The sequence below is a fragment of the Amblyraja radiata genome, chromosome 26 (assembly GCF_010909765.2).
Source record: "Amblyraja radiata isolate CabotCenter1 chromosome 26, sAmbRad1.1.pri, whole genome shotgun sequence".
Taxonomy (NCBI): Eukaryota; Metazoa; Chordata; class Chondrichthyes; order Rajiformes; family Rajidae; genus Amblyraja; species Amblyraja radiata.
Window position 1 is genome coordinate 25,859,314 of NC_045981.1, and position 9,258 is coordinate 25,868,571.

Genomic DNA, 9,258 nt, shown 5'->3' on the forward strand with positions numbered 1-9,258 from the left:
ATGTGGACTCTTATACATCGGCGAGATCAAACATAGACTGGGTAATCGTTTCGCTGAACACCTTTGCTCAGTCCGTCTGGACCTACCTGATTTCCCGGTTGCCAAACACATTAATTCCCCTTCCTATGCCCACACTGACGTTTATGTTGTAGGCCTCCTCCTCTTCCAAGTCCTTGCTAAAGATTTGAGGTGGGAGATTGCAACCTTCACATGGTCTGCCCTGTTTCGACTAATGCAATCAACCTAGCGTGCACAATCAAATAAGATCAAATAGAACAAGTTGTCCTGCAACTTTAGGCTGTGCACGCCATACGCAAGAAGAAGAAGAAGCTAAAGATTTACCCAAGATGGGTAAAAATCTTGCAAAAAGTAATTATTGCTTGCATAATGAAGAGCACAAGAAAGTCAACCACTGATCAGAAAGCAATGTTCTGGTGGATTCTTTGCCATAGTAAAATCAGTAATAACTATGATGGCATGCCAGTTCCTGATGGATGATGCTACACATCTTCTGTTATTCACACCATAACAGAAGGAGTCTTCAGCTAATTTGATCCACTCCACATAGTATTAGGAAATGACGAGTGCAGCAGCATAAGGGCTGCAGTGTTCAACATCCTGCTCGTCTTACAAAACTAGTTGCAAACCAACCAACCTGCTCTGCAAGAAGTGAATCACTGACAATGTGGAAATTTGCCCGGGTCTGTAATGGTCAGAAAATATTTTGTGGTGAATTTAAGCCCATCCATTAAATACGATCAATCCCAACAAAATCTCTCCACTGGTTGAAGTTGTATGTCACGTTCAGATTGTCATTGTCAGGAATAAATAATTCCAACCCTAGGACACTGCTGGAACAGTTCCTCAGAGCAGAATCCTAAACCCGGTCATCTTCAGCTGCTTCTGAATGACTAACCCACCACTGTAAGATCAAATATGGCGATCTTTGATTTCACAGTGCTCAGTTTAATTTACAATGTTTTCATTAATAAAGTACTACCATCCACACAAGAAAGATATGTAAAACCTTCAGATTCAGGCTGCGAAGCAAGAAGTATTCATAAGGGTAGATTAGTTTTATATAAGATTCCAACTTCATCCTAGAATCATGAGATCCCCAAAGGTCAGAGTAATGATTCACTGATGATGGATTGATTTGTGTAGCAGTGAATAGCAGAATGCCTCAGTGGTGGCCATGGAGAGTAATGGTATCTTCCCAGGTTTTCTTCATGATCCTTGTTTTTAAGCTGATCAAGTTGTTAAGCTAAAGGGAACATGAAAGATCCACCTGCAAGGGCTGCCAATTAACTGCTTGTTGCTTTTGCTTTATACAGAAGCTTAATATTTAAGGGGTTGGTAAAATAGCCCCTGTCTATTACTAATCTAATTACCTCGCCCCACTGACCAACCAATCATAAACAATAGGTATCCCACATTACTCTATGATTAGGTAAAGTGGTCCGGACTTTTCCTCATCTCTGGCCTTACTCAAGTGGTCTGTTATGTCTGTCTCAGACATCTGTCCCAGATAAGACCATTGTTGATGACACCGTTAATTAACTTGACTGTCTTATCTCTTTATAGGTTATGGTAACAACATCTACCTTTTCTATTTATCTACGTTCCAGCGAGCAAAGGAATGCCGATTAGCCTGCCTTGATCCCTCCAGACGCACAAGTTTCCTTTTGGAGTGATGCTGAAAATCATCTTTTGAAACTTTGATGTTAAAGGACGCCGACTCTATGCTTTTTAATTCTTCCCTTTCCATATTATTATCTCAATAACTGTTGCCAGTACACTATATAGTTAATTATTTAATGTGATGTGCATCTCAATCTTGCCAACTGTAGCCTATACAACATTGACAATCTGTTTTCTAGACAGACAGAACATTTTCCACAGGGTGGAAATGTTCAACACTAGAGGGCATACCTTTAAGGTGTGAGGAGAAAGTTTATTAGAATTGATTCTTTACACGTTCATCAGTGTGGGCTTGGAATGCATTGTCTGGGGGTCATGGTGGAGGCAGATACAATAGTTGCTTTTAAGAGGCTTTTAGATAGACACATGGAAGTGCATGGAATAGAGGGATATGAGACAAGCAGGTGAGATCAGTTTAATTTGGCATCATGTGCGGCACAAACATTGTGGGCCAAAGGGCCTGTTCCTGTGCTGTACGGTTCTATGTTTTAAATGCCTCGAGTGCTTTAATCTGTGATTTAAAAATCTGCCTTCATACAATATATTGTGGGCCCTTCTTTTCTGCTTAACATTTTAGTTAACTAGCAGAGAATGGGGTGGAGTTAGTCTTTGTCAGGAATGTTGCCCAGTCTGATGCAAGTTGGAAACATCAGTCTGTCAAACCATATGTTCAAATTAAGATTATCCAACGGGGCAGCTAGTTGGGCTGCTGTATTGCAACGCCTGTGTTCCTGTGTTCAATCTGGACATCAGATGCTGTCCATGTTGAGTTTGCATGTTCTCCATAGGTTTGCATGCTCTCCCGAGGTTATGGGGAGAAGGCAGGAGAATGCAGTTAGGAGGGAGAGATAGATCAGCTATGATTGAATGGCGGAGTAGATTTTTATGGGTCGAATAGCCTAATTCTGCTCCTATCACTTAGGATCTTACGATCTTAAGATCCATGTGGGTTTCCTCAAGGTGCTCTGGTTTCCCCCCACATTTCACAGATGTGGTTTAGTGTGTATTAGATTCTATAAATTATCCCCAGACTGTAGGTGAGTGGTAGATTCTGGGGGAGCTGGTGAGAATATTCAGAGATGAATAAGATTAATGTAGGAAACATGTAAATGGGTGGTTGGCATGGATTCGGTGGACCGAGAGGCCAGTTTCTGTGCCATATCTCTCGATGACTCAGTTTACACAATTCCTGATCAATTCCACCACTGAAGATTTAGTTGTATTTGCATTCAAATCCTGATGCAAACAGCACGAAACCCTGTAAAATCCAATAGTTTCAGAACACACACAGTGTGCCTCGACTGATGCACTGTGCAGATACTAGGATATGAAGTTAAACCAAGGCTTCCTTCTGCACTCAATGGATGTACAAAAAAATCTGGTGGTGTTAATGTTAAACAAAAAGCACCAGTGATTGTCCGAGCCAATATTTATAATCCCATCCAGTGTGATTCAAACAGATTATGTTGGCATTCTCACATTGGTGCATGGGGGAACTGGTACTTTGTAAATTGGCCACTGTACAAAACTGTTCATAATTCAAGGTACTTTATTGTCTCTAAAGTGCCAAGGTCTCTAAAGTGCCAAGGGATTTTCTGCAATTGCAAAGGAACAAATCAATGCAAGTTTATTTTCTTGCTCTTTTAATCAATTCCATTGACATAAAATGTTCTTGCGGTGTGATTAAATTCTTTTTTTTATTTTTTATTTTTTATTTTATTTTTATTAGAGGTACAGTAAATTACAATAATACACATCACATAAATCTTATTACATTTTGTTGTACCACTTCGTTTTTCGAGCTTTAAAAAAGGTAGAAATAAAAGAAGTAAGGAAAGTGAGCAAGAATCGTGAAGGTGCAGGAAAGTGTTGGGAGAAATTAGAGAAGGAAGTAAAGAAAGGAAGTAAGACCCTAGAAAGAAAAGAAAAAAAAAGGAAAAACAATCGCTCTATTGTAACACAAAACTCCACAAAAAAGGATACACCAACCGTGTTTAAAAAATATATATATTTTATACCCCCCGTTACCAGATCCTGGTACCATTTATATTTTAAATTACTATTGCACCTTATGCTTGTAATAGTTCCATAAATGCAGACCATGTCTTTTGGAAGTGGTCTGCTTTGCCTGCTAGGAGGAGTCTCATCTCTTCCAAGTGTAGTGTTTCGAACATGTTTGAAATCCACATTTTTATTGTTGGTATTGGAGCATTTTTCCAAAATTTGAGTATAAGCTTTTTTCCCATTATTAGCCCGTAATTAAGCAAGTTCTTTTGAAACACATTTAATTCAGGTTTACCTTCCGATATTCCAAAAATGATCCATTCTGCTTTTGGTACAAGTTTTATTTTAAATAATTTTGTGAAGATTTCAAATATTTCGTTCCAGAATTTTTGAATTTTTATACAGAAAACAAAAGAGTGCGCTATGTTAGCTTCTTGTGACTGACATTTATCACAAATGGGTGAGACATTGGGGAAAATTTTATTTATTTTAGTTTTTGAATAATATAGTCTATGTAATGTTTTATATTGAATTAGAGTATGTCGTACGTTGATCGAGCATTTATGCACATATAGTAAGTGTTTATCCCAGCTCTCTTTTGAAATTTTTATAGCTAGTTCTTGTTCCCAGTCTCTTATAACCATATAACCATATAACAATTACAGCATGGAAACAGGCCATCTCGACCCTTCTAGTCCGTGCCGAACACGTATTCTCCCCTAGTCCCATATACCTGCGCTCAGACCATAACCCTCCATTCCTTTCCCGTCCATATAACTATCCAATTTATTTTTAAATGATAAAAACGAACCTGCCTCCACCACCTTCCCTGGAAGCTCATTCCACACAGCCACCACTCTCTGAGTAAAGAAGTTCCCCCTCATGTTACCCCTAAACTTCTGTCCCTTAATTCTCAAGTCATGTCCCCTTGTTTGAATCTTCCCTACTCTCAGTGGGAAAAGCTTATCCACGTCAACTCTGTCTATCCCTCTCGTCATTTTAAAGACCTCTATCAAGTCCCCCCTTAACCTTCTGCGCTCCAAAGAATAAAGCCCTAACTTGTTCAACCTTTCTCTGTAACTTAGTTGCTGAAACCCAGGCAACATTCTAGTAAATCTCCTCTGTACTCTCTCTATTTTGTTGACATCCTTCCTATAATTAGGCGACCAAAATTGTACCCCATACTCCAGAATTGGCCTCACCAATGCCTTGTACAATTTTAACATTACATCCCAACTTCTATACTCAATGCTCTGATTTATAAAGGCCAGCACACCAAAAGCTTTCTTTACCACCCTATCTACATGAGATTCCACTTTCAGGGAACTGTGCACAGTTATTCCCAGATCCCTCTGTTCACCTGCATTCTTCAATTCCCTACCATTTACCATGTACGTCCTATTTTGATTTGTCCTGCCAAGATGTAGCACCTCACACTTATCAGCATTAAACTCCATCTGCCATCTTTCAGTGCACTCTTCCAACTGGCATAAATCTCTCTGTAGACTTTGAAAATCTACTTCATTTACACAACCCCACCTATCTTAGTATCATCTGCATACTTACTAATCCAATTTACCACACCATCATCCAGATCATTGATGTACATGACAAACAACAGTGGACCCAACACAGATCCCTGTGGCACCCCACTAGTCACTGGCCTCCAACCTGACAAACAACCATCCACCATTACTCTCTGGCATCTCCCATTCAGCCACTGTTGAATCCATCTTGCTACTCCACCATTAATACCCAACCATTGAACCTTCTTAACCAACCTTCCCTGAGGAACCTTGTCAAAGGCCTTACTGAAGTCCATATATACAACATCCACTGCTTTACGCTCATCAATTTCCCGAGTAACCTCTTCAAAAAATTCAAGAAGATTAGTCAAACATGACCTTCCAGGCACAAATCCACGTTGACTGTTCCTAATCAGACCCTGTTTATCCAGATGCTTATATATATTATCTCTAAGTATCCTTTCCATTAATTTGCCCACCACTGACGTCAAACTAACAGGTCTATAATTGCTAGGTTTACTCTTAGACCCCTTTTTAAACAATGGAACAATTTGCGCAGTACGCCAATCCTCCGGCACTATTCCCGTTTCTAATGACATTTGAAATATTTATCTTCTAATACCATCGGTTGTAGGTATTTCTATATTTAAAATAATGTTGTATAAGTATGATATTAGATTTGCTGATTCAGCCTTTGTCTTCATGGCTTCATTCAATACGTCTGGGAGCATGTTATGATAATCTTTTGTGTATTTTTTCAGATAGTCATGGATTTGAAGATATTTAAAATATTGATTATATTTCAGTTGTAATTGTTGAAATGATAATAATTTTCCTAATTCATACAAGTCTCCGAGCGTTTTGATTCCCATTCTTTCCCATTGTGTAAATGATTTAACTATAATTGAGGGTTTAAATGACGGGTTATTGACTATTGGCATTAAAAGAGATAGATTTCTTAATTTTAGATTCTGTTTTATTTGTTTCCAAGTTCTAATTGTGCTATGTATCATTGGATTTTTATTATAATTTTTGTTATTCAGATTCATTGGTGAGAGGAGAGTCGCTCCTGTATTCCACGGAGAGCAGTCCTCTCTCTCCATTACAATCCAATCCACCTGCTGGGCAGAGTTGTCCAGCAGGTGAATCATATTTTTAATATTTACTGCCCAATTATAGTACATAAAGTTAGGGAGCACTAGACCACCCATCTCTTTTGGTTTACTAAGGTGTGATCTTTGTATTCTGTGGGATTTGTAATCCCATATAAAATTTGTAATGTCTGAGTCTAGTTTTTTGAAAAACTTTTTTGGAAGATATATTGGAATTGATTTAAATAAATATAGGATTTGTGGTAAAAAGATAATTTTTATAGCACTTATTCGACCTATTAAAGACATCGGGAGCGTTTTCCAGAATTTAATTAGATTATTTAGTTTCTTAAGTAAGGGGCTATAATTGGCATTAAACATAGCGTGATAATTTCTAGTGATTTCAATTCCTAAATATTTAAATTTTTCTGTGGCTATTTTAAAGGGGAATTTCAAGAGATGTGTTGAGTCTTTTGGTTTTATCGACATAATTTCACTTTTGTTCCAGTTATTCTGTATCCTAATACTAATCCTAATTGGTCGCCTAATTATAGGAAGGATGTCAACAAAATAGAGAGAGTACAGAGGAGATTTACTAGAATGTTGCCTGGGTTTCAGCAACTAAGTTACAGAGAAAGGTTGAACAAGTTAGGGCTTTATTCTTTAGAGCGCAGAAGGTTAAGGGGGGACTTGATAGAGGTTTTTAAAATGATGAGAGGGATAGACAGAGTTGACGTGGAAAAGCTTTTCCCACTGAGAGTAGGGAAGATTCAAACAAGGGGACATGACTTGAGAATTAAGGGACTGAAGTTTAGGGGTAACATGAGGGGGAACTTCTTTACGCAGAGAGTGGTAGCTGTGTGGAATGAGCTTCCAGTGAAGGTGGTGGAGGCAGGTTCGTTTTTATCATTTAAAAATAAATTGGATAGTTATATGGATGGGAAAGGAATGGAGGGTTATGGTCTGAGCGCAGGTATATGGGACTAGGGGAGACTATGTGTTCGGCACGGACTAGAGGGGTCGAGATGGCCTGTTTCCGTGCTGTAATTGTTATATGGTTATATTATATGGTTATCCTGAGAAAGATCCAAAGTCCTCAATTAGATTTAATATGTTTGGTATACAATACAATACAATACAATACAATACAATTCAATTTATTGTCATTTGGACCCCGTGAGGTCCAAACGAAATGCCGTTTCTGCAGCCATACATTACAACAAATAGACCCAAGACACAACATATTTTACATAAACATCCATCACATTGCTGTGATGGAAGGCCAAAAAAACTTCTCTCTCCACTGCACTCTCCCCCCCATGTCAGAGTCAAAGTCAAAGCCCCCGGCGGGCGATGGCGAATTGTCCCGTGGCCATTAAACCACGCCGGGTAATGCAAGTTCGCGCACCGGGTCTTGGTGTTAGAGCCCCCGGCGTGCGCTCGCAGCCCGCCGCCATTCCCAGCCGCGCGGGGCGGTGCTGTAAGGCCCCGCTCCAGGAGCTCTTCAACCCCGCAACTCGGGCGGGAGAAGTCGCCGTTGCGGAAGCCCCGAAAAGCGGTCACCCAGCAGGGACCCGCGGGCTCCCGGTGCCGTCCGCCAAACCCGCAGTTGCAGCCACCGAATCTCCGGGGGTCGGGTCGCAGCAGCGTCCACCACAGCTCCACCCGCTCTGGACTCGGCCAGCTCCGCGACGGTGAGGTGAGTGTCGGCACTGGAGTCCCCGGTTTTCCTGTTGGAGGCCGCTCCTCGTTGCAGCCCCAACGACAACGGAGACCCGACAAAGAAAAGGTCGGGTCTCCCGTGCAGGGAGAGATTTAAAAGTTTCCCCCTCCCCCCCACACCACCCCCACCCCCCCACACACATACCCCAACAAAAATAACAAAAACTACATTAAAACATAGACATAAAATAATAAAAACGCAGACGGACTGCAGAGGCTGCTGATTTGGAGTTTTGTGATATACAGTAATACATCGTCTGCGTATAAGGATATTTTGTTATTTGAATATTTTGTATTGTAACCGTAAATATCCGGGTGTGTTCTAATTTTTTCAGCTAAAGGTTCAATTGCCAGAGCAAATAACAGCGGTGATAATGAACATCCTTGTCTATTGTCCCTTGTTAATTGGAATTTCGTAGATAGTATATTATTAGTTAATATTCTAGCCGTGGGTTTGTTATATAATAATTTTATCCATGCGATGAAGCTCTCTCCCATTTGAAATTTTTGCAATACTTTAATCATATAATCCCATTCTTTTTTTTTCTTTTTTTTTTTAAATTTATTTATTAGAAGTAGACATATTATAAAATGTAGTTACATATTATAGTAAAAAAACTTTTCATATACATGTCATACATTATTAAAATTTTCCATTATCAATTGCTTCTGCTTCTAGTGTTTTTATTTTTTATAGAAAGAGGGAAAAAGAGAGGGTAGAAAGTTACAAATAAAAAAGAAAGAAAAAAAAAAAAAAACACAACAGAAAAACAAGGGAGGTGGAATGGGTTACCTGTAATACGTCAATGGAGATAGGTTCGTAGGTTATAAAGTATAGCTTTTCATCTGTTCCTGAGTTCAAGTTTCAGTTGGGTCCTCGTGCTGTGCCAATCTATCCCTTCAGATAGTTAATGAATGGAGCCCAAATTTTATGGAAAAGATCTTGTTTGTCCATTAAGACAAGTCTAATTCTTTCTAAGTATAGGGTCTCCGACATTTCCGTAATCCACATTTTAATTGTGGGGGTTGTAGGGCCTTTCCAAAATTTTAATATTAATTTTTTCCCGGTTATTATACTGTAGTTGAGGAAATGTCTTTGGTTGGTTGTGAGTGTTAAGCTTTGTTCTGATATTCCAAGTATTATTAATTTTGTGTCTGGGTCCAGTTTTGTATTAATAACTTCTGAAGTTATTTCAAAAATATCAGTCCAGAAA